General features: G+C 42.7%; 1 long non-coding RNA gene across 2 annotated transcripts in view; it reads left to right on the forward strand.

Annotated features, from left to right (window-relative positions):
- Positions 1 to 25,586, forward strand: part of LOC139597168 (uncharacterized) — a 65,613-nt gene that overhangs the window by 15,386 nt on the left and 24,641 nt on the right. For both annotated transcript variants that reach the window (XR_011681535.1, XR_011681536.1), the window contains exon 2: positions 12,011 to 12,214. This is a non-coding gene — a long non-coding RNA (uncharacterized lncRNA). The remainder of the gene's footprint in view (positions 1 to 12,010; positions 12,215 to 25,586) is intronic.

The following is a 25,586-nucleotide window of genomic DNA, read 5'->3' on the forward strand; positions in this document are numbered from 1 at the left end:
CCACAGATTTCTAATAATAAAAAATTTAAAGCCTTGCTATCATTCCCCCAAATCAGGTTTATTTCCAGCATGAGTGAACTCAGAAATTCTCCAGTTAGAACTATGGGAATTGGATCCTCCAAATTAACAAATTCCTCTTCCAATCTAACAAATTGTTGTGTTCATCTGCATCCTTATCCTGGGAGCTGGCACTGTTTGGTGAGAAAACCCAAAACTGGTTTTTCTTGGTGTTCAGCTGCTTTTCCTTTTCCCTCCTGCTCAGGCACCTCAATGAACCCCTCCCTATGCATACTTATTTTTTATAATTTAATTTATTTTTTTTTACCAAAACTAGCAGTAATAATTTGCTTTATCCTTGCCTGTCACTCCAGTTAACCCCAGGTTAAACTTTTTAGGTCAAATCTGGGCTGCCAAGTCTTTAGAAACAACATCAAGGCTCCTCACCTGGCCCTTGAGCTCTGCTGTTGCAGCTACATCTGTGTTCATTTTTACTGATAATTTGGCTTTTTTTTGGTCTTCATTTCACCACTGATAAGATGCCCACAAAGACTTTTTGGCCAAGCTGCTGGTTTTCCTTGCAGCAGGGTTATCCAGTGTATTGCTGGCAGTGCCTTTAGGGGGAAATATATAAGTTTGAAATCAAGCTTCCAAAAAAACAAACAGCACTTCTGATTAGGATCTCATATTGTTATCCTTCCTGCTTCATTTGTTTTCCAGATGGGCGAAATAAAGGTCAACAACCCTAGGGCAATGAGCTGATTTGAAAGAAATGTGATTTCTAAAAGGGAAATTTGCAAAAAATAGCCATAACCAAGAAATGAGAAACATTTTAAGAAATTGGCAGTTCAGACTAATCTTCCACGTAGTTTATCTTGGCGAATTGGTGATATTTCATTGTCCATGCAAATGTGCTGATAATCTAGTCCTGCTCTTCTTGTGGCGTTTGGAAAAGCCATTTTTCTTTATTGGAGTTGGGGTGCGACAGTGGCCATGAACAAGGACATAAAGAGATCCATCGTGGTCTGAGCTGACAAAGAGGCACAGGGAGGGCTGCCACAGCCACGCTTTTCCAGAGAGAGAAGCTGGAGCTGCCACATCCCCAGCTCGGCTGGAAGCTGCTCTTGGCAGCCTCCATCCCCTCCAGCATCCCGGGGGTTGTTCCTGCATCCCGGGGGCTGCTCCAGCATCCCTGGGTCAGGCAGCGCTTCCCTGGGTGGTTTCTCTCTCCCAGCATCCCGCATCCCCCGCGGGGCGAGGAGCTGGAGCTGAGACCCGGAGCATCCCCTTTCCATCCCTTCCCCGTCCCTTTTTCCTTCATCCCTTTTTCCCTCATCCCTTTTTCCCTCATCCATCCCCTTTTCCCCCCATCCATCCCCTTTTCCCCCCCATCCATCCCCTTTTTCCCCCCATCCATCCCCTTTTCCCCCCATCCATCCCCTTTTTCCCCCCATCCATCCCCTTTTTCCCCCCATCCATCCCCTTTTCCCCCCATCCATCCCCTTTTTCCCCATCCATCCCCTTTTTCCCCATCCCATGGTTCTCCCGACCGGTCTCTTCTGGATGCCGGCAGAGCCTCCTCCCAAAATCGGGGTCATGTCTCCCTCTAGGGGCTCTCGAGGAGGATGAGTCCCCCCTTCCCTTGCCACAGGAGGCTTCCCGTGTGCTGAGTAAAGGTGTTCCAGCCCCTAGGGGCTGGGACGTGACACAAACCCCGTGTGCCCGTGGAAAATGAGGCTTAAAAGTTATATTTTAATAACATTTTCTGGAAGAAATTTACTTCCTCCCTCTCCTCTGGGAGAGGAGGAGGCTGAGCTCTAAGCCTGTGTGGTTTTGCTGTGTGGATGAAGGATGAAGGTGGTTGTGTCTTTGTCCCCAGCCTGGCAGGGTGACACTGCTCCCTCCCTGGGTATCTGTCCCCCTCCTCTGCAGCATCCTCAGGCATTTTGGAGGTGGCTGCTGCTACCAGCTGGGCAGAGATGCTCTTCCAGAGGTGCTGCTGGGTCTCTGATGCAGCTGCAGAGCAAGGGCAGGGATAGGGACACAGGCATGGTCCCCAGAGCTGACAGCAAAGAAGAAACCCAGGTGGAACATCAGGCTTTTATCTCAATGGTTGCTGAAATGGGAAACCAGAAGTGTTTGATGGCCATAATGCAGCATTTAAACATAACTCATGGAGATGAATTTTGAGTTCTCAGTTTAATTTGATGCCTTTGTGGACTTTCAGGGTAGTTTGTGTTTTCTGTTTTTCCAGTAACAAGAGCAGTGGGAATTTGCCCCTGTTTAGTGGCCAGGCAGCCATGATAATCATTCTGTGCCCCTGTTGACCTGATATTGATCTAAGAGTCTGGGAAGAAAAGAAGTCTAATAAATAAATATAAATCAATAAATTCAATCAAAATATAAAGGACAGTCTTCCAAGAGGCACGAGTGGGAATTGCAGGAATTGAAAGGCAGCCCATGTAATTTGAATGACTTGGCTGGCTCTGTGCGAGGACTCAGGTACAGCTCTCAAAGATCTCGTTTTACTTCGGGGACACAGAGATTCATTTCACCAATTTCAACAATCCAAGATTTAGGCTGAGGCTTCCTCACAGTCAGCTGAGAGCTGGGATGAGTCATGTTCTGGGGGAGGGTGTTCATTAGAGGCACCACATCATCGCATGGGACGTCAGTGCCCAATTTTTAGCTGGCCCAAGTTAGGTGCAGTTCATCTCATCCCTCTCAGCAGCTCCTTCGTGGGCTGCTGCAGCCTCCCCCCGAGGGGTAACAAAGAATCCTCTTTACCCCAGCAATTATTTACATTGTGATGATTTCCATTGCCCAAAACTAGCTCATCTCTTTGAAATTATGGCTCTTCACTCAGCAAATCCGAGGATCTCTATAAAGATTTCATGGCAGTGTCACTGAGAAAAATCTAAAAAACTTCTCAAAGAGCCCAGACCAAATTGAATACAATTCTTCTTTGCAGCACTGCGGTGTAAATCAGGAATAGCTCCTGAACCCCCAGCTCAGGTACCAAAGGCTTGGCTGCAGTTTGTGTAACACTGATGAGCCTTTGCCTCTTGCAGGATGAAATCACTAATGAAACCAGGATAAGTCAGATACACGTATATAATTAGTAGTTGGTTGCTTAATTAACCCTAATTAGGGGTGGGAGCTAGATGATCTTTAAGGTCTCTTCCTACTCAAACCTAAAATGAAACTGAAGGATTTGGGCGATTTGGGGCTTGAGGATATTCATGTGGTCAGACGTGGGGATGTGCAAAAGGATAATAAATATAAGCCAGAGAGAAGGATGCTAATATTGCTTTAGGGATGCAGAGTGATTTTAAATGGTTTTAAATTCTTCTGTTTAGTTACAGAAATTCAGGCTCAGATCTAATGAAAGGTTTGGTATCTAAGCTGGGCTGTCCCATCTGATGGTGACATTTGCATTGAGGCCAAACAAGGACAGTGCTGGGTGCCAGCATGGCAAGGGGACCCTTGTGGTCCCTTAGACCCATCAGGGACAAAAATCAACCTCTGATTTCAATGGGAACAGAGTCCCTGGGACCTGAGGAAAGTGGCCCGAGTTCAGCTGTCTCTGGCGGTGTTTTGTGGCTGCTGTGGGTGCTGGCTCAGATTTTCTGCTGATTATGCTGGAGCAATATTGCAAGGAATTTATGCATAATGGACATAAATCTCGCTCTACGAGCCACCTGAGGGGCAAGAAAAATGGTCTCTGTCAAGGATCTACACACAGAAATACATTAACCAGGAGCTCTCTGCAGAGCAGGAGCTCCAGCTCCGAATGTAGGTTTGGGGGAATAATGAAGAATAAAATTAGTGCTTTGGTAATGCATTAAGCCTTTTGGGGGGGTTTCACTGGCAGCTTTTTACAGCCTGAAAGGATAAATGGTGCTGATAATAAATTTTGCTAACTGTTAAAGCCATCTTCCAGTGGAAGATGCAGAAAGCTTTTCCTGCATGGTTGTGGAGCGGGAAGAGCTGGGACTGCAGACCCCTGTTGGAACTTCCAGTTAGCAAAACATACTGGGAAAGAGCTGCCTGCCAGGATGGGAGGTTTCTGCTGGGTGGGACAGAGGGTTGGGCACACCACAGTCACAATCCTGCCCAGGGAATGAGCGGGGCTGGTTGTGAGATGTCCACACGAGCTTGGCCCAGCTGCGGTTCCCATTGGATTCTGTGGCTGCTCATCCTCCCTTCAGCCAGGATGGTCTGTCACCCATCTCCCCTTCAGCCAGGATGGTCTGTGAGGCTGAGAGCTGCCCATTGGTGTTGAAAAAATGAACTCAGAACCAACCCCACAAACCAACCGGGTGCTCATTTCTTTCCGTGTGTTGTAGGGCCAAGGGGAGCAGGATGTGATTAAAGCCTCTTCCCTCCCATCTCTGGGGCTCTGGCTTTGTTATCCATATTCCCATGAATTATTTTGTTGCTATAGCAATACTTTTCCATGGGCCTAATCCTTTCTCATTTACAGGGAAGCCCTTTACTTTGCTCTCTCAGTGCAGTGGGGCCCTCACTTTGGCAAATTACCTTTCAAATTACAGCTCGGGGTTACTTTTGCTTTTCAGCACTAATCTGGATTGGGGAATTCTTAATTTGGGTTAAAGTGGATTTGGAAATTCTTAGTAAAATAAGTGCCAAAGAATCACATCTGTGAAACTATAATATATATTGTGTATGTCTGCATCTTTGCAATCATGAATCCTCTCACCCAATTAAATTTCCTGTATGGAGAGAAAAGTGGTGGGGGAAATAGAAATAAGTAAAAAACTCTGCATGCTCCACACTTGCAGATTTCTGAATTCCATTTTCATCATGACTCTTCTCAGCACTTGAAAAGTATCTCTCAGTCAAAACTTTTATTCCCAACTGTGTGGCAGGAGGAGAGCAGGGACATGGAGGTGTGGAACAAGGCAGAGGCAGTGAATTCAAATGGGTCCCAGCAGTGGTGGCTTTGCTCCAATCCATAATTTTTCTTCTTTCCTCTTTTATTCCTTCAATTTTCATATTTTTGTGCGTGCATATCTATGTATATGTGCGTATGATTTTGAGGTGTTCTTGGATCAAGGATCTGATGTCCCTCATGCTGGGTCATTGCAACTCTCAACAATGCTTTGCTGTGTGGCTTGTGGATCAGCAAGAGGGTTAAAAGGTTTAAATTACAAGATTGAAATGAAAAAATAGTTATTTTGGAATGTGTATGGGGATGGAAGTCAGGTTCAAGGTGGAAGGATTAACTTGTTTGCTTTGTATTAGTAATACATATTACTTCATGACCTGTTATATTAATTTTTAATAGATATATTTAAGAAGGAGACCAAATTTTGGATAATCTTCCCTTAATACCCTATGAGAGTAATTAAACCTCAACTACATTGTCACAAGCTTGCAAAATCAGTAATTGGAGAAGGTTAATAAATATAACTGGGGTTGCTGAGCTGCTGTTGGAGGGCAACAATGCTGGATTTAGATACTGTTACTTCAAATTTTTAAAGTCCATTTAAAGTCCAGCACTGAATTCATTGCAAAGACTGAAATTCAGCCTGAGGGCCCTGGGCTGGTGGTGACTATTGGCCACAGTCACCTTGTCAGGCTCACAGACACTGGCACACCTCTGAACTCACCCCAGTTTATTCATGGCTTCTCCTACATCTATTCAGATGCATCAGCTCTTTCAACTGTTCCCATCTGGGAGCAGCTTCCAGCTCCTCCAGCCTTCCCAGCTGGCACAGGCAGCTCTTCCTCTGCTTCCCATGGCTTTAACACCCTTCTGTGCTTCTTTCCTTGTGGATAAGATCCTTCCTCCGCTGAAGTGAAGTCCAGGTGTCTCCCTGTGGGGATGCTCCTGGTGGTGGGGTGGATGAGGTGGGTGCAGTGTGGACAAGTGAGCCACAGGCAGAAGGAAGAATAATCAATTTATCAGATTTTTTAAGAGAGAGAAAGCTACAGAGGAGTGGGGGGTTCTTGATTTATTGGGGATTTTCCCCTGAAATCTGTTGTTTTGGGCTTCCTCTGATTTTTAACAATAAAACCCCACAACATCTGTGGATAGGGAAATAATTTCCTTGGTGGCTGCTGAGTCTACACCAGTCTGTCTCACTGGAGCTGGGTCTCAGAGATTCAATGTGATTGATGCCTTTTCTGGCTTTAATTGCAATTATTCGTGTGCCTGAACATTTCACAGAATTTATTTTTTTTTCCCCAGGATCCAGCATTTCTTTTTCTTGCCCTTTCAAGAGACTCAGCTGGGATTATCCTGTCCTTATTTTCTGTGCCTTTGTTTTTGTTCACATTCCATAACAAGTGATGCTGGATTACAAAACCTACTTCAGGCCAATACACAATTGTCCATCGTTTTCCACTGAGATGGTTTTCAGTCAGTCCCTTCCCTCTTCCAAAACTGAGCTATTCTTGTGGTAGTCCCACGTGGAATGTCCCCGAGTCCTTCTGCAAAGCATGAACTCCTCTGGAGCCACCACAGCTTCCTCTGGAGATCTCAAATTTTCTTGACTTCAAAAGTCTATTTGTTATTTAAGGACAGAGGATGTTCTCTGCATGTTTACAGAACACATTGTAACACACTTTAAGTGTAATTGGACGGAAAGATCTTTGATGTCTATTGTAATAATTTCCCTCAAGGGCTGCAGGATTGGTCAAAGTCTACACCAGTCTCTGGATATTTGCCTTTTTTTTTTTTTACCCCTCAAATAATGTCTGTTTTTTTAGTTCATAAAATCCAAAACTGTGGATGTTTTATATAAGATTTAAATATTGGTTTAGTTTTGGGAAAAAATGCCTACATGAGTCTAAAAATATTCTGTATTAATATTTCAGAGGAATTATTTCATTTGCCTTCATTTCCCTCATTTTATCATGATGGTTTTTCTGACTTTTTCTTCTGGATATTTCATAAATATATTTATTTATTTAAATATATACAGTGAGCAGGGGAGCTGCAGGGACCAAATTCCTTCTGAGGGTCGGGAACAGAAGGGAACAGAGTCTGCGCCTTGTTCTGAAATATCCTAATGACCCAAAGCCCTTTCTGACACGAGAAATAAAACAGGTTAAGCAAAAATCCACCATGTTCTGCTCATACCTGAAGTCCTTTTGCTAAATCCCTGCCCAATGTTTGTGATTCCTGAGCTCCCATCCATCTCCATCACCTCACTGATAGCTTGGAGAACCTGAATTGCATTTCTAGAACAACATTTCCAAATCTACATTTTTGGTGGCTGTTTTAGCAGTCTTCTCTTTTTCATACTGAGTGTTCCTTGCTTTGAATACTAATTTTTGGTGACCAATTAATTTTTGTCATGGCCATATCACTGAACTAAGATAAACATCTTTTTTTGTTGTTTATTTCCCAATGCAACAAATCAATTTTACATTTTGAGTAGGAGGAGAACTAACTGAAGCTGGGAGAAATATAGATAACTGTGTGTCTTTGTTATGCCCCAAAAATAAAAGAGATCTCACAGCTTTTTAATCATGGATTCTCGAGGTCTATGTTTAATATCCGGAATTCAGCATCATTAATTTCATAACAAAGTTTATCATCAAATTCATTAATTTTCATCAGAATGCAAGTGATAAATTGTTCTGGATAAATAATCATCCATCTATGCCATTGTTGAGAGAACAGTCCTAAGCTGGGCTTTGAGGAATTGGGAATCTTGTGTCCAGAGAAGGGAATGGAGCTGGCAAAGGGTCTGGAACATCAGGAGCAGCTGAGGGAGCTGAGAGTGTTTGCTGTGGAGGAAAGGAGGCTCAGGGGGAACTTTCTCACTCTTCACAACCCCTGACAGGAGGGTGCATCAGGCTCTGCTTCCAGTGGACAAGGGACAGCAAAGGACAAGGAAAAATGGCCAGGGGAGGTTCAGGCTGGACATTAGGAAAAGCTTCTTCACCGAAAGAATGGTCAGGCATTGGAAGGAGCTATCCAGGGCAGAAGTGGAGTCCCCATCCCTGGGGGTACTCAAAAATGAGTGGACACTTCATGTGGCACAACTTCCTGGTGAGGTTTGGCGGCCATGGTGGGATTCATTGGAGGCTGGATTTGATGACTTTGGTCTTTCCAACCTTGATACTTCGAGGTTCTTCCTGCATGCAGATGTTGGTGCCATCCCTGCTGCCGCCTGACACATCTGGCTGCTCCAGGCAGGTGCTCTCACACCTGGCTGGACACTGGGATGTCTCCCAACAAACCAGGGGAAAACCACCCGGGGCAGTTGAAGCCATCACAGCAAAGCTCCCTGGCTGTGATGTGCTGTTACCTCGGAGCAGGGAATACATATTTATGGAGCATTATTTACTCTCAATCAGCAGAATGTAGGCCAGCTTTGAAATGCAAATGAGCTGCTTCATCTCCAGCCCAAGCCTGCGAAGGCTGAACCCACCCAAATGCACCATTTCTGTTGTTCCAAAGGCCAAGCTCACCCAGCTTCAGCACTTTCCCTCAGGAAGTTTTGCAGGGGAAAACAATCTCTGCTTTTCATTTGCTCTCCTGATTTTGAGGTTTCCTCCAGGTAGCCTTTGGTGCTCTCTGTTTATCAGGAAAGTGATCCAGGTTCTGTGGGCAATCCCGGCCGTGCCACAGCTGCTCCCTGGAGTCTCCATCCTCACCGTGCTCCTGAGCACTAACAGCTTCCAGGTGCTGGGACAATGTGTGCTGCACATGGCCCAAATTGGGGCTTTTCACGCAGCCATCACATTTGCTTAGGAAGAAAGTTCCTTTCCTCCCCAGCAGAAACACCCCAGCATCCCTCCCAGTGCCATCTGGGAAGAATAACTGGCGCAGCAGAGTAATTCTGTTGTCTCTATGCATCCAGGCAGAATTCCCAAGTTATTCCACCTGAAAACGTGTCTCCTGCAATGGCCATCAAATGGATTTCCAACACGTGCAGAGGAGCTGTAAGTGCTGTTTTGATTCCAGGCTAACTTGAGCAAAGAGTGAGGGAATCCGACAGAGAGGGAAGGTTGTCTTGCTAACAGGAGTATTAGAAAAGAGGCAAAATATATCCAGGAGAGCAGATGAAGATGGATTATGAAAATACAAAACTTGGATCTCCTTCTGGCTCAGTGGTATAAGAAAAGAATTGGCTCCTCCCACAAATATTTTTACTCCCTAAATAAAATTATTATCTGTATTATCACATCAAAAATAGTAGTGTCACAAATGCATCCTCAAATGCTTAATATTCCAGTCCAAATTTTTCTGCTTTTAATGCTACTCAAAGAAAAAAAATAAATATTTTATATATATTTATATAAAAAAACTACTTTCTAAAATAAATTAGAGGCAGTTTTCTCAACAAAACCAGTTTTTATAGTGCTTTTTCCTTACCATCCTTTATCCTGGGTGATATTCTTGGCTGAAATTCCCAAAGAATGTCACAATTTAGTTGTATTTACCTTTGTCATTCCCAAACTTCCCTCTCTAAGAGTCCAGCTGTGGTGCCAGATCCTCTGCAGGTTTGTCCTGCTGGGTCTGCCCAACACCTGTGCAACTCCAACAGGAAACACATCCTTTCCTCACAGGTGGCATCCCAAAAATGGGATGAGGAGAAACAAACTGGGTAATGTTGCACCACAGTACTTCCCTGCTAGAAATGAAAATTCTTGGCTGTTAGAGCTGGAGAAGGAATTAAAGAATGCAGATTTATTAATCCCAGTTGTTCAAATTCCAGCTCACATAACAGCTCTTTTCCCATGAGCAAAGTTTTTATGCTAAAATTCCTCTTTTGGAAGTGTCTGGAATATTTTGCTATTACTTAGTTGCTCATGCTGAGCAATTGATTTTTTTTCTTGGCTCTAATCAGATGTTATTGCTTTCTCTTAATTTACTTTTATAGCTGTTTAATGAAGGCTGCTCCTAAATGGTAGAAAAGAATCCAGAGGATTTAGCGAGCTAGAAAAGCTCTTGGAATGTGATTTGTGGTGCATTTCAGGTAGGAGGGAGCAACTCTTGCTCTCCATCCTCCACCAGCCTGCCCAGCTCTGCAGATGAGATCATTTAGTCTGTTAAAAGTTGTCCCAAAGCAAAAACAACTTCCAGATGTTTCTCTAATTTTGCAGGACACTGAACTGTGAACAGTCGTTAAACTTTATCCCTTTTGCTTCCTGAGTTTTCCGAGACAGAAACAGATAAAAGAATGGGGAAAAAAACCCCAAACCACTGCCAAGGGATAATTGTGCAAAGGAAAACTCTGGAGTAAATGTGTTTATTGTGGGTATGGAAAAGAGAAAAGGAGCAAAGTGCAAGGGCAAGGCTTGGAAGCTCAATCACTGTTCTGGAGAATGGGATCAATCCCACGTCCTGGCAGTGTTGGGAAAGTCAAGTGTTGGAAACCTCCCTGCAGAGAGGGATTTGTTTGACAGTTATCACCTCCCTAAAACTGGCTCTGATGGAGACTGAGAGCTTGAGATCTGTCAGGAAAAAGGGGTTTGCTGTTAAAATTAATCTTTACTTGCTGAAGATGAGATCCTGACTCGTCATCCTCCCTAACCCTGCATAGCTACAGTGAGAATCAAGGATATTTTCTCCTAAAATCCAGGACTGTGAATTAAATCCTCCATAAAATTTTGATAAAGATCTTGCAGCTTCAACTTTAGAGAGCATGTACTTATTAAAACTCCTCCAACTGGATGTTTAGTACAATATTGACACCCAGTAATTAGTTCATCCATGATATCCTTCAGTTCTTTTCTGCCAATTAGTGCTGCAGTTTTCACTTTTGCCTGGCATAGAAATAAACAGAGGAAGGTACCATTAGATTTTATTCTATTACCTTTTTTTTTTCTTTTTATGGTGGTTTTCCCATTTCTTTTTCATCCATTTAATGCTGGAAGATGTGGAAATTTGCCAGTTGCCCCAACATCTACCTTGCAACACCTTTTTTCTGGGGAGGAACAATTCAGCTCTGATCTCCCCAGACGATGCTGTCCATAAATTAATGCAGGCTCACTTTGAGGGACTTGATCTTGCTGCTTTCATTTCTCACGTGACACTTGAACAGAAAACCAAGTGGATTTTAAACAGCTCTAATTTGTATTTCCCAGTTAAGAACCAGTAAGATCAGTTGATGTGGTTGCAGCATTATTTGGAAAAGACCCAATGCAGCCTTTTCCTATATTTTCCCTGTAAATGGTGTCATTTTACATTAATATCATCTCTGGTTTTGTGGAAGCAGCTCCTGTGTTTTTTTGTTGGTTCTCTGGATTAGACTGGCTGTTATGAATTTGACAACAGTTATCAAATCTCCCCTGCAGCAGATTGACTGTCAAGGATATGATGGTCAAATGTTTCACATATTGCAATCAAACCATTTGTGTTTGGTTTGAAGAATTCCAAAAGAAAGCTGTCAGCTAAGAAATGAAGTTGAAGTAGCCTGAAGCTTTTGGAGCATGTTGATCCAATTATGATGATCCACTCATATCCTTCAGCTTTTTTTTTTCAAAATCAATTTTCATTTTAGCTCAGGGGATGGGTTTTTTTTGGTAATGCAGAGAAACATCTGTAAGGGTATTTCAGATGTGTTGTTTCAGGAAATTTCTTTTTTTGTGTGCAAGAGACCATTGAACTCCACGCTGATTTTGCAAGTGGCTTTTGTCTCCAGTGCACTCACATTTGTCTTATATATTGTACATACATGTATACAATGCAATATGTACTAACCTGAATGGGAATTTTAAATGAGTTTACATGTGTTTAATCTGGTTGCTTGCACCTGAGGAGAAAAAACTACAGCAAAACCCTGAGGGCTTAAATTGCCAGCACATAAGGATGGATGTAAAGAAACCTAAACCGTGAGCATTGTGGAAGAGATTCCCAGCTGGTGTTTACCAGGAAAGCTGTTTGTCACCTGCAGGGCTCTCTCCTGGACAGGCACTGCTGCCATCACATGTTGACACAACAACTCAGTGGTCAGCTCTCTCCTTTCACTCCTGCAGCTGAAAAATACCAGCTGAAACCAGTTAATATTTGTTATTCTGCTGCCAGGTGTTGTTGCTGGTGAGTTGATCCCTGTCCCTTGTGCAGCCCGTGGGTGACACCAAGCTGTGACAAGTGTGAGTGAGGGTGAGGACAAAGGCATGCCCACCCACACTGTCCCCTGCCACAAGGGGAACATCAGAGCTGATCCAAGACTGCTGTGCTCTCCTCATCCCAGATCAAGTGTTGACAGCGTTCCTTTCACATTCCACGGTGAGTATTTAACAAATGCCATTAAATAAGGAGATATTCCATGGTAATAAGAACTAATCTGGGTGGTATCACCAGGATGATGGACACTGTGTTTGGGGTGATGGTCTCCAGTGTCCAACAGAGAGGCACAAATTCCCTGATGTTGGGAGAGGAGAGAGACCCCAACCAGGACTTCATCCCTTTGGTCAGCATCCCTGGTAGATCCAGTCCTGCTGGAGATCCCTGCAGCCATAAATACCCAGCATTCCCACATCCTGGTTCTCTTCTTGGGCAGGAGCTCTACAAATTCCTCAAACTGGCAATTAATTCACAGTCCATACACTCACCAAGCTGTGAGTGATGACCTTTCAGAGATCCATAAATGCTCTTCAGGAACCTCCTCCATAAAATCTCCATGACTTAACCCAACAGTAAGAAATGGGTAAGTCCTGCAAATCTCCAGGAACTGAAATTTTAACTTTCTCTCATGGTTTATTTAATGATGATTCTGCTAGGAGAACTACCCTGAGATAAGGAGGGGGAGCCTGGCTATTACAGCAAGAAATATTTCCAATTTAACCAATTATGCTCTGAGAGAGAAAGACTGTCCTAATTTCAATCAAGACCTGGTAGAACCAAAGGTTTTTTGATGGGAGCAGGTGCCCAACCACCACAAACATGCTGTGGAGGCAAGATCCATAAAAATATCGTCCTGATACAGCTGATTTGGGAACAAATAGTAGATATGGCAGTTCTTGGGGCACCTGATTCTTTGAGTCATCTGACTGTGGTGGCAGAAAGTTTACACTGTTTGTCACCAAAGCCAAGGGACATCCTGCTCATTCACTCAGCACAGTGAGCTTGGGACATGTTGTATTGGCTCTTTTGTCTCGTGAGCTACTGAAAGACACCAAAAACTCTTCATTGTTGTCAGGTTTATTGAGGGGTTTAAGATCTTAAATGAGATGTTTATAGAGAAATTAATTTTCTTCATTTTTGTGCCATGATACCTAGAGCTGAAGGGCAAATTTAACCACACTTTCAACAGTGTATTTTGTTAGATTGAGATATTAATATCAATTAGATGGCTGATTCTTTCCATGGTATAAAATAAGGCATAATTGATGGTACTTAAATATCTTTGCACCTTGCAATACTGGATTTTAGAAATTATTTTGGCAAATGCTGGTTTTCAGCAGAAATCAGGTTTATTTTCTTTTAGTTCTGAAACCCTGGAATTTCTCAAGGAAATGAAGAGTTTATTTGATATATCCCAAATATCCATGAACAGACTCTAAATGCTGACTTTACCAGAACAGAGCTGATTTGCAGCAGTTGAAACTTTCAGCCCTTTCTCTCTCAAAATTTGCAGTAAAGGCGGTGCCCAATTCCCTGATGATTTTACAGGGAACTGGATCAGCTCCATAAAGTTACCTGGAAAGGAACAGACCCACAAATACTGAACACCTTGCCAAGCATTTTTATGAACTGATGATGGAGAACCACACCAAGATCAGAGATCACTTTTCAAACCTTTTGGCCTAAATGTACTTTATCTTGGATTTAGAGTGTATCCATCAAACTTTGAAGTTAAAAAATGAACCAACTGGGGTTTTTTGAGTCCTTTCACACTGTACAGTAGCACTGCTGTTTGACAGAATTATTCCAAAATCATTCAAGGTTTTATTTAACTGTAAATATTTATTTTCCATCAAAGGAAGGGATTCCCAGAGGTGGCCAAGGCATCCAGCTGGCTGCTTTTCAACAATATATTAATTTTTTGTACACCCTTTTCCAAGCTGTGCAGTCAGCAGGAGTCAGGAGCTGTTGAAGACAAGGTCTCCTGCAAAGGGCACATTTTTCATGGATAAACACGATGGGGCATATTCTGCTCTAGAAAAGATTCATCCTGATTTTCTTCTCCCCCAGACCAAAGGTTTGATTTCAGTATAAGGCAAAGCAAAACATTTGATTCCAGTAAAAGCAAAGCATTTTGTAGGCTCCTGAATATTTCATTGGAGAATCTTTACCTAATTAAGGTAAATTTTCCAAATAGTTTATTTTTACAGTAGGACAGGAATGGGAGCTGGAGTTTGGGGCTCCTCCAGGAGAAACTAAACCTCTGTGCTGGCAAACATGAGAACAGCACTGCACAGATGTTCCAGACAAGGGTGGACCTGCATAAACACAGGAAAAAGCCCTGTACAATCTCTCTAGATATTGAATTGTACAAGGAGCAAAGCACACAAAATTAATCCAGCTCATGATACTGAAATAAGGAAAATGCCAGTCAAAGTCTCCAGCTGCTGATATGGAGTGTCCCAGAATCCCAGGGTTTGGACAAAAACCTGTGTCAGCAGTTAATGACTCACTTGCAGAATGGGGTGATTAATTATTTTTCTGTATGACCACCCGTGGATGCTTTAGCTGTGGCCTGGGATGGATCTGTGTTCGTGCTTCATGGCAGCAAACTCCAATCCAGGATGAAAGACTGGACTGTAATTAGCATTGTATGAGAAAATACCAAGCAAAATATTAATTGCCTACACATCATAAATTTGACCCGCATCAAATCATTCTATGGCCATGCCAAGGAAGGAAAATTTCACAGCTGGATTTAAAGGAGAATCCAGTCACTCTTCCTACATGTGTAGGGTTATTTGGATAAATGGAGAAAATAGGTTTCTTGAAACTATTGGCATCCCCAACACTGAACTGGGTGAGGTAGAAAAGTTCAGAGCTTGACTGGACTGGATCCTGAGGAACCTGCTTGGCTGTGAGCAGCAGCTGGGCCAGGGTGGCACCCAGGGGTCCAGAGGGGTCCTGTGGAGACACAAAATGCTGATGGTTTGCTGATGGATGAACAGAGAGGGCATGTTTTAGTTGTATCACAGAGGGAAAAAAATCTGGTACTTCAGCATAGCCTGGAGGCGTAAACACAGGGAGATTTGCAAGTGGGTGTAAAGTGAGTATTGCTTAAAAACAGGCTGAAGAATGAAAAGGCAAATAGTGTGGTGGTATTTTCCACAATGTTTAGGTACTCATAAGTCTAATCAGCCTGGGGAAGGGAGATGGATAGTTCCCTTTAAATCACATTGAATACCAGAATAGGTGGCTACGCAGGACTAGACAGACCAGGAGAGAAGCAAGATGAGCAGAAGGACCATGTGAGGTTCAGGCAAACCCACCTGTCCCCCACTGGCTGAAGCTCAGCCCCAGGATGTGTTTTTGCACCATGGCTCTGAGGATCCAAGCAAATGTTTTGGGGCTGTTCATTGGCACTATCTCCTTAAAGGGAGGAGGGAGGTCCTTGACCCTTCATGTTTTCTGCTTTAAGCATAAACCCCTTATCAAATCCACGCAGAAACACTGTGCAACTTTCAGAGTTGTGTTTAGCTGCTTAAATTTCCAACCTGAGCAAAAGGAATAATGTTATTTATTTATTTATGTATTTACGTATTTACATATGTATTTATACAATTATTTATTTATTTATTTCTCCCTGCACTGCTGCTTGGGGGCAAATAAAAAAGATGGAGCATTTCCCACTGGAAGCTTTTGACTCCAAGTTTAGAGGAGTCATTAGTCAGGTCACACATGCCAAGTCTGGTGGAATTTGGCAGAGCTGTTTAAAGTTTAAGGAGGGTAAAGGGGTGAACCTTTACCTCAGCTGTGCCAATGGCTACAATACAATGATAATTCATCAGGAGTTTAGTGCTCAGCTTCCTATTAAAACACCCCAGTCAGCCAGGATCAATCCCTACAAATCTGCCAAGAAAGATACAACTTGGATCAAACAATAACGTTTTTACTCAGGCTGCACAGACACAGTTTGGCTCTGATGTGTTTTCCCGGGTGAATTACAAAAGCAGGATTTGGAGATTCTTCCGTCTTGGGAATTAAATGCTCAGAACTATTGGCTGTCAACTTGAAGAATGTTAGATCTGCATCTCTCCACAATTGTCTTAAGTTTCTTGGAATGGAGCCCAGCTATTAGCAGGGGGTAAATAAGACAAAAATTGACAACAATGTGCATTATAGGGTGAAGCGTGGAAGCTGAGGTTTAGATGTGAATGGTTAATGGATTTCTTAGAACTGTGGTATTTGATCTGAAGCTTACCATGTTTTTCAAGCAGATTCACCTCAGCTGATCTTTGGAAACTTAAAAAAAAAGGAGAAGTATATTTCATTCCATTTGAAACATCGCAAAAATGCAGGGTAGTGTTTATTAACATGGTGTGATTTTGGGGCTTGTGCAGAACTATTCTATGATGGTTAAAAATATGTTTTAAATGTGCATTGTTATAAGTTCATGTTGGTCAGATTCAGTTTGGCTGTTGGTGCAGGCTATTACAGTAAAATGAATTCTGCTTGCTGAATTAGGGGTTAAATATCAGTTATTTCCAAGTGTGTTTGTGTTATTTCCAAACTCCTCCTTTTGTTTTTACAACATACAGTGGGTGTGTTGTTGTGAGGTCAGACTGGGGGTGATTCTGCATTTTCAGAGAAGTGATTTTTGCTTTATTTTTCCGCTGCCTTACATGTTTGGACCGTAAGAATGTTTTTTCTCTTCTGTGGCATAAGCTGTGCTTTTTTATCCTAGAGCACCTTTACTAGGGATGAAAAGGCCCAAGAAAAAGTGATAATTTTACCACAGATCCAGTGAATGAACAGCAGAGCTAAAATAGGGCAAACTTGTAGAAGACCCCATTTCAACGAGTTTTGAAGGAGCACAAATACAAATACCTTGACCCCAAATACCCCAAGCAACATAAACAAACCTAAATACACATTAAAGCCCAGTTCAGCCAGGCACCTCAGCCTGAGGTTATTGAGATGTGCTGTAGCCCTCCTGAATCCACAGGTTTATCCACATCCATGCACATTTATGGGTGTAAAAACTCTTTGTCCTGGTGAGCAAAGCCAAGCCTTTATTTCATTCTCTTTATTTCCCTGCTGAAGCAAATTTTTCTGCCTCTCCCTGGACTTCCTTCCTTGGGAAAATACACTCAGTGGTGTTTTTCTGTAGGTTCTGGATGTGTTTGTGGAGTTTCAGTGAGTTCCCCCACCCTTCCCCGTGGTGGTGCTGCCTGAGCCTTTCTCCAAGCAGCTGCCGAGGCTTTGGGAAGAGCTCAGCTGCCTTTGCACCAGCCTGGATTCCTTCCCACTGACAACACCAAGTTTCTTGGAGCCTGAGGTAGGTTTCTGCTCAGATAAATCTGCAGACAGCAGTGATGAATTTGGGTGCACAGATTCTAAAAAAGCGTGCACATAATGACTTCAAAAATTGACTTTACTCAGTTGGGAAACATCAGTCCCCAGCCCTGTCCTGTTTTCAGTGACTGTCGTTATGTCCCAGTAATCCCATTTTTTATCTTGAAACCTCTGTGGTTTTATTTATACAAACAATTCTTGATTTTCTATTTTCTCTGGAAGGAATGGAGAAATTTTTAAACTTTGTGTTCCCACGATTGCAGGTGTGTATTATGGCAGTGGAAAGGAAATTACTGCCATGTATGTATGGCTGATGGAAACCCTTCAGGGCTCATGATGTGGAATGAGAAACTCCCAAAAACTTTGTCAAGGCATGACTTTAGTAACAAACATAAACCTGGGCTTGAAAATGAGCAGCTGGGTTGTTCCCTTTGGTGAGATCACACAGTCAGCAGGAGTTGGGCTGACTTGGAGTGACTTTGGGTCTTGTTTTTAGCAAAATATCACCCACTTGGGCCTAAGACCCTGTACCAATATAAGCTAATAGCTTAGAGTCAGTGGTTTCACTGACTCTATTATTAGGTCACTGAGTAGAGGAAAATGCTAAGTGGAAATAATTTGGAATTTACCAGCAAGTCCCAGGAAAGTGGGAGAGCAGAAAGGTCCGGCGCAGCTTCCCCAGGATTCCTGTAAATGAGGAGTTTCCAGCTCCCATTGATCATTCCTCTTTGCACCATGTGTATAAAATAGCAATTTGAGGTTTTAGGAGTGTCATGTCTGCATGAAGAGTCCATCAATTTTCTTTGGCTGCAGGTTTCCCTTCAGTGGCTGGGAAGTAAATTATGAGAAGCTGAAGGAGAAAGCCGTAAATTATTGGGCTCTGCCAACTTCAATATCCGCAGCCTGACGGAGCCTTGATTTGACAACAATCTGCTTGTCAGTCTCTCTTGCAAAATATTAACACACTCAATTATCAAATGTGTTATCCAACTGTTAAATCTCACGGATAGAGCAGTCCAAAGTCCAGGGTCAGGCTCCGTTTCTCCTCCTGCAGCAAAGCATCTGCTCAGGCTTGGGAGCTGCTCCTTCTTGGCCCCTGACAGCAGCGTTTCTTTAGGGTTAGTTGTGCTTTGTTAGGGAATTCAGGCTCTTTCTGTGAGAAAAATGTAAAGAAAGGCACAAGTGTTGTTGCTTGGCTGTCCCGGGTGCAGTTGGAGTTTCTGGGAACAGGGAGTGGGAACGGTGCTCCCCAAGTCAGCCTCTTTGGAGAGGCAGCAAACAAATTATGTGCTTTTAAAAAGCCCCAAGTTTTTGAGGAAGCACCAGGTTTCCTTCATTTAAGAGCATTTTACTAAATCAAGTGTATTCTAATCACCAGCAAAAAAAATCTCTTCTTTCTCTGAAAGACCCTTTGGGAAAACCCTCCCACTTCAGTAGGATTTTATCCATCCTCCTGTACTTTTCCCAGGCAATGGTGATGAACAGTAGTCTGTCTCCTCATGCTGCAAATTATGATGGGCCACTGTAGATAAGGGGTTTGTGCTAAACATTAAAAACAGTCACCTGGAAACAAATGAAAGCATGAGTAATAACCACATGCAAATTTCTCCTCCATTTATAACTTGCTAGTAAATGCTGACATTTGGAGAGAGGGAATGTGGTACAGGAGGAGGATGTTGGGTTTTGCAATTACAGTCCCAATCCATTCTCAAAAGATTAAAGTTTTACACAGTGGTTGTTCTCGGGAAATTTGCTGAATCCTAATATTTAAGATGAAAGCATAATGAAGGATGATTTTTTTTTTTTAAATTGTCTGATAGGCTTGATTTGCCAGTTCCCACTGAAGTAAAACTTTCCTCTGACTTCAATTATCAGTAAATTGTGTTGACCTCAATAAGGGTTTTTGCAGAACTGGACCCGTAGCATGAATAGGCTGTTCTGTGCAGAAAAGTGACTGCATGAAAATGGCATCTTCTTACTCATCAGTTCTGCCTCCCGAGGGCACATGAGCTGCTGTGTCTGGCTTTAATGACAGAAATGAGGTTTTGCTGCTCCTTCCTCCTGTGAGACCTCCAGAGCTGGTGGAACCAGGCTGGGAGTTGGTGCAAGAGTGGCAGAATTTGGGTGGGAACAGCTGTGTCCCCTTGGTCCTCCACACGCAGAGGGCTCTGAGCCCCCAGGCTGCACCCCAAAAAGGTGTGAGCCCCAAAAGGATGTGACAAAGCCCAAATCCCTGTCTGCACACAACAATGAATCAACCATCATTTTCCCACTGGGCTACTCCAGACCGGGAGCTTTAAACACTCTCTGTTTGACATCCTCCTGATTTATTGCATTTGTAAAGGTGACCTTAAATATTTTAATGGTAATAATTCTTTCAAGGGTTTAAATCAGTAAATGTGCTGTGTTCATATTTTGGCATTATATACTGTAGGCAATTTAATCCTTATAAGCAGTTTCAGTGATATTAACACTGTAGGCAAACTGATACTAAAGTTTAAATGTCAGAGAGAGTTTCCATATTACATCTAGTGCAAACAAAGCATTTTTTCTCCAAGTACTGAGGCATAAAATACCAGGAGATAGTAAAGACAGAGAGTGCCAATGAGTCTGAAATAAATAGGAGGTGAAATTTATAGTATTTTCAAATATGTGCCCTATCCAAGGACTGCTGCAGCTGCACAGATCTATAAAATTAGAGATAAGAGAAAAACCTTGTAGCACTTCACAATAAATGCACCTCCACCAGGATATCTATCTGGATTTCTGTAACTCCTTGGAGATTTACTGTTTCACCTTGGATTTATTTCCCACTGTGCATAGCATGGATGGTCTTTCGTATTTCCTCCATTGCCCCACTCGTTATGCAGTGGCAGGTCCCAGCTGTAATCACTGGGCAGGGATGGGGCACCATGAGCCCACCCCTTGCAGGAGGGTGCAAACAGATATGGGCTGGGATGACCCCACCAATATTTACCTACAGGAGCTTGGGATCAGGCAGATTTCCATCCCATGGCCCCCAAGCTCTGGGTTTCTTCTCACACTCAATGGGCAGCCAAGACTTTAATTTATTGGGGGAAAAAGGCAAGGATTGGGTACAAAGAGGTGCCTTGCATGGTTTCCAGCTTGTGGTGAGGTGCTGGGTGCTGCCCATGTTGGGATAAATGATGCCTGTGGCTCTCCAGGCCCTGGGAAGGTGCATCTGAGCCAGCCAAGCATGGCTCATAAAACCTGTGACAAATGGTCAAAAGGTTTATTGGCCATGTACTGCTGTGCATGACCCCATAAACCAGCAAGGATGTGTGGAAACACGGGCTGTTTGTTAGGGTGTTTGCTTGTTAAATAACCTGACCTGCTCTGAAATCTCCTCTGGCATCACTGGGCTGAAAAAGGGGGGCAACTCAGTAAAAATAAGTAAAGCATCCCATGAATGATGTGTAGGAAGTCACAGGAGGAGGAAGCACAAGTGCTGTCATGGAGGATGAGAGTGGAAGGGAATAACCACTAAGAAATAATGTTTATGAGCTAATTATGCTCCTTTTTCCTAAGGATTCTTATCCTTGATTTAATCCCTCTGAAGGTCTGGCACAGCTCTGGTGACCATGACTCCTGGGAATGTTCATCACTATCACTTAGGGGGCAGGGCTGTGGTACCAGGCTTGGCAGTGCCTCTTTATCTCAAGGAATTTTGAAGGTGCTTCTGGCAACTTTAGAAAATTGGATATAAGGGAGAAAATCCTGCTCCTGTTGGGATGGTGAAAAAGATCCTCAGCCTCCATCCTTCCTTTTCAAGCTAAGCCCTGCCAGACCTTGATGAGATGTCCCAGACCACAAACAAAAAAACTCCAGACCCCATGGGAGGAAGGGACAGCCTCTGCCATGAGGAGTTTCTTCCACTATTCAGAAAATTCAAACACAAGTAACACCTTTCCAGCTGTGTCATTGCAGCAAGGTGAACTTCTAGTGCTCCAGGCTGAAGGATTCCTCTGGAACAGCACTTCTTCCATCAGGAGCCCCTGGCAACATGGTGTGACCATCACCTTTCCTGGCCACAGCTCCTGGGTGAACAACTGACCCAATGCACGATTTGCAAACTTCAGAACCTGTCAAAGTGAGGAAAAAATGAATGCGCTCAAGATCTCATTGCAAATTTCAGTCCTCTGCTGAAACAGAGCCAAGATCTTTAATTCATATTCACATCCCTAATCAATATTTCAAGAAAATCAAAGTGTAAAGCTCAACCTGTATAATTGTGGTTCTGCCTTCATCCTGATTGCACTTAATTTCATCAGGGTCACACTGAAGAGCTCAGGCTTGTTTAATTCTAAACTCCAATGACAGTCAGAGGAACCCAATTTTAGTTGTGGCTCTGTAAGATTTTTTTATTCAAAAGCAATTAAATTGCTTTCTTTGGCCTCCTTAAATTGACAAACTGTAAATAAGGGTTGTTTGTCCATAGGAAATGATACCACCACATTTAAAATATATATAGAATGACTTGTAATAACTGCTACTACCTCAATAGATGATAAGCCAATAAATTAAAGTAACAGCACATAAAATGATGAATTCTGGTAGACTTAAGGTGATATAAAATAATTGGAGACTTCACTGCTATTTCCATTTTTAATGGGGTTCTATGGCAGAACGTTCTGGCAGCAGGGCTGGAAAGGTAAATTAATCTTTATGCATCATCATCAAGCAGTGTAAACACGGCCAAACTTAATTAGGACATAATAGATTGTTAAGTGTCTGCCCCTTGGAGGTGAGATTGCTCTGGCAAGTGATTACAGACTCTCAGGCAAGGTCTTCTTTAAAAGACTGGTAGCAGCTCTTCCATGCCTCTGACAACAAACCCCATGGAAAAGCCCTGCCAGAGAGGCAGCTTTCCACAGTCCAGGGCCAAGCACAAATCTGCAGTGAAACATCAATGCAATGTGCCCTGAGGTTGTCCTGCTTTGGCAGGGAAAACTCTTGGTTTACTGCAAAAATACCAACAGGAGTCATTGAAATCTCCACCAGGATGGAAGGGCTGGCATTCCCAGCTCTTCTTCCCACAGCCATGGGCATCCATCCCGCTGGGCTGGCCAAGCATGGAGAGGGGAACTGGGCTGAAGTGGGTGTATAAAAATAGCAAAAACCTTACTTGGCATACTGGCTTTTAGACATTATTGCACATTAGGTGGAGAAATGCAATACAGCCTATTTTTCGTGTCTATTTCTGATATTGGCTTTTGCCATTAATCCATTCCTGTGTGATTTTCTGAGCCTGTTGTACTGTGACCTCTCTTTCCATGGCAGCAGTTGAACTTACACTTTTATATATCAGTATTTATTTATACTTTACTACACATGCTCTTGCTTCTTAAATGGACTGAGTTCACTAATTGAACACAAGGTGATAATTTCTGGTTTAAAAGTAGCTGTAAAATGTAGTTGAGAAATCTCAAAGCTTTCTGTGAGAAATACTGGCAAACAAAATCTGAAAAGAAAGTACATTTTATTGAACAGTTTCAGTCAGGATTCAATGTCTGTACAGCGTGGACAGCAGAAAATTCAGGCAAGAAAACATATTGTAGTCTCAGAGGAATTTTAGTTGTGTCTGCTTTAAAACTCATTTTGTAGGATGGGTTTGGTGTGTCAAGGTCACACTGCACAGTGGCATGAACTGGACAGATGTGGAGATCTTTTTCACACTTTCAAACACCAAAAGGTGTCTTAATAGCTGGGAATCAAACTGCAGCATCATCTTGAATGCCTTGATTACTCCAAGGCTCCTTTTGGAGTTCAGCATTCTTGATTTTATTTCCTGATAATTGTGTTAAGAGTTTTTCTGCTGTTCAATTGCCTCAGGAATTAGGAGATGGTTTTGAGAGCAGGGGAAGGACTCCCCTGCTATCACAACTCTCCAGGGCAGAAAACATTTCTCATTATGGAAATTATCATAGATATTGTATGAAAAGGGGAAAAAACAATTTCAGAGCTGTAGGAAAGGTCTACTGCAGACCACCACACTGGACTCATCTTGTTAATCAGGTTAAAACAGCAGAGAAGACAAAAATTTTGATTTCCCAGCTTTATTTGATCACTACCATCCTTGCAGAGGGGTTTTATGTAGTTTAATTTCTATTTTAAGTCTTTAATTCACTTTTTAATTCCCTCTTTGCTAATTTAATATGTTTTGCTCTTTGTTTGCACCACCTAAAACTAAACCAGCTTAATCCATGTATATCTCAGAGTCAGACTCCACCCCTGCATTTGCTTTTGCATTTCCACTCTTTGGTAATAGCTTTTACAAGCAGACCAGTTTAAATTCTTAATTTTGTCTAATTCCTCTAAATGCACAATGATTCTTCAACTGGAAAGGAAAGAGAGCAGCTCAGAATGATCCATATGTTGAAGTACTGTATTTTCATCATTTAAATGATAAACTTCCCATCAAATATCCACAAATGTACATTCATGACTCCCATCCAATGATCCATTGGCCAGAGGCACATACATTGTTTTAATTTATTTTGGAGTAAAGGTGCTTTCCTGCCGAGTTCGGATAAGCTTGCTATGCACCAAACAGATGTTCAATAAAAGAGACTTTACTGAATATGACAGAGAAACTCAGGGAAAGAGGATGAAGGAAGGAAAATTACAGGATGTATGGATTCCTGGTTCATCAAACAAGAGGCCACGTTTTTAATCAGGGCCCTTTTATGGATGGAGCAGAAATGGAACAGAAGGACCAGGGATGTCTTGGAAGAAGGTGACACCAATGTGTTGCTCGTGGTGGAATTAAATTTGGCAAACCCACTGCAAGAGCACACCAAGTGTCCCCATCCTCTGATGGGTCCAGTTCCTCCCATCATGGCAAAAAAACACCTGCAAAAATTCAATTGCAGGAACTGGGTGAATTACAAGGTCTGGAGGTGGGCATGTGAGGGTTCCTTCCCACATGCCCACCTCCACATTGGGTGTGAAACACCCAATTCTGCTCTCGGAAGGGAAAAGCGATTCTTAAACCACGCAAGCCTTACATCTATTCAGGCTTTTCCTATCTGGAGAAAGGTGCTATTTGAGGAGGAGCTGAGGAGCACAAAGCCAGCCTGATTCATCTTGAGATCAAAGAGGGAATGCTGCCTTTGAGATAAAGATGGCTCTGCTTTGAAAGGTTTCTCCTTTGTTCGGGGATGTCCACCCACCTCTGGGACAACTCCTCCTGAGAGACACCCGCCAGGAGAAAAGCTCCTCCCCTGCCTGCTCCCAGCCAGCTTCACCTCCAATTTTTGGATGCCTCCATCAAAGAAAAAGTTCCTGCCTGACCTTCTCCCTGCCTTGGAGCCCAGCAGGGATGGGTCTCCATCTTGGGATGGAGAATTGACTCTACTGTGCAATTTTTAAAGCTGGAAAATTTTAACACCACACTGGAAACTTTCTTATTTGTAAGATGTGAATCCCAATCTTGATTGAGAAATTAGGTGTGGGACTGTGATGGGCTTCTCCAAAATACACATTGAGATTTGTGAATTTGCAACAGGGAAGCAACACTGTCCCTTTAATAATAAATTGTTTTATAATTTATTATTAAAACCACCAGCCATTGACCTCACCACCAAGGGTCAATACACAGGAGTTTGCAACATGAAGTAGGATCCTGTGTAGACTTTCTGAGCCATTACTACATGTGAGTACCCACAACCAGGAGCACCAAGTCTCCACTGCTGCTGATGAATTCACACATGATGCTGAAGTTTCAAAACACTGAAGCCTGGGCAATATTTTTCAAAAGATGGATTGGCATTTTTAATAATTCCCAGATCCCAAACACATATGAAATGAGCCCTTGATGAGAAAGGTCTGATTACAAATAACCTGCAGAGAGATGAAAGTTTGTTTTTAATATCTGCCTTTGACTTTCAAGAGGCTTCAAAAGAAGGCAAAGACTAGAAAACAGTTTGATTTAATACTGTTAGATGTGTGAAATAAAATGCTGGACAATAAGAGATGTAAAACAAGCAACAAGTGCAAATGACTTAAATCAAAGAGCTAATTGAAAATAATGGAATTAAACCCTTTTTTGGTTGTTTTTATTCATCTGGTTTTCAGCACTGTTTGCAACAGCATTTTTTTTTTTATCTTCTTTACTTTGAAGAACAAACTTTCTCTGCCATGAAAGACAATGATTTTA

The sequence above is a fragment of the Agelaius tricolor genome, unplaced genomic scaffold, assembly GCF_023055355.1.
Source record: "Agelaius tricolor isolate 1412-34295 unplaced genomic scaffold, bAgeTri1.0.p SCAF_17, whole genome shotgun sequence".
In the NCBI taxonomy this organism is placed as follows: Eukaryota; Metazoa; Chordata; class Aves; order Passeriformes; family Icteridae; genus Agelaius; species Agelaius tricolor.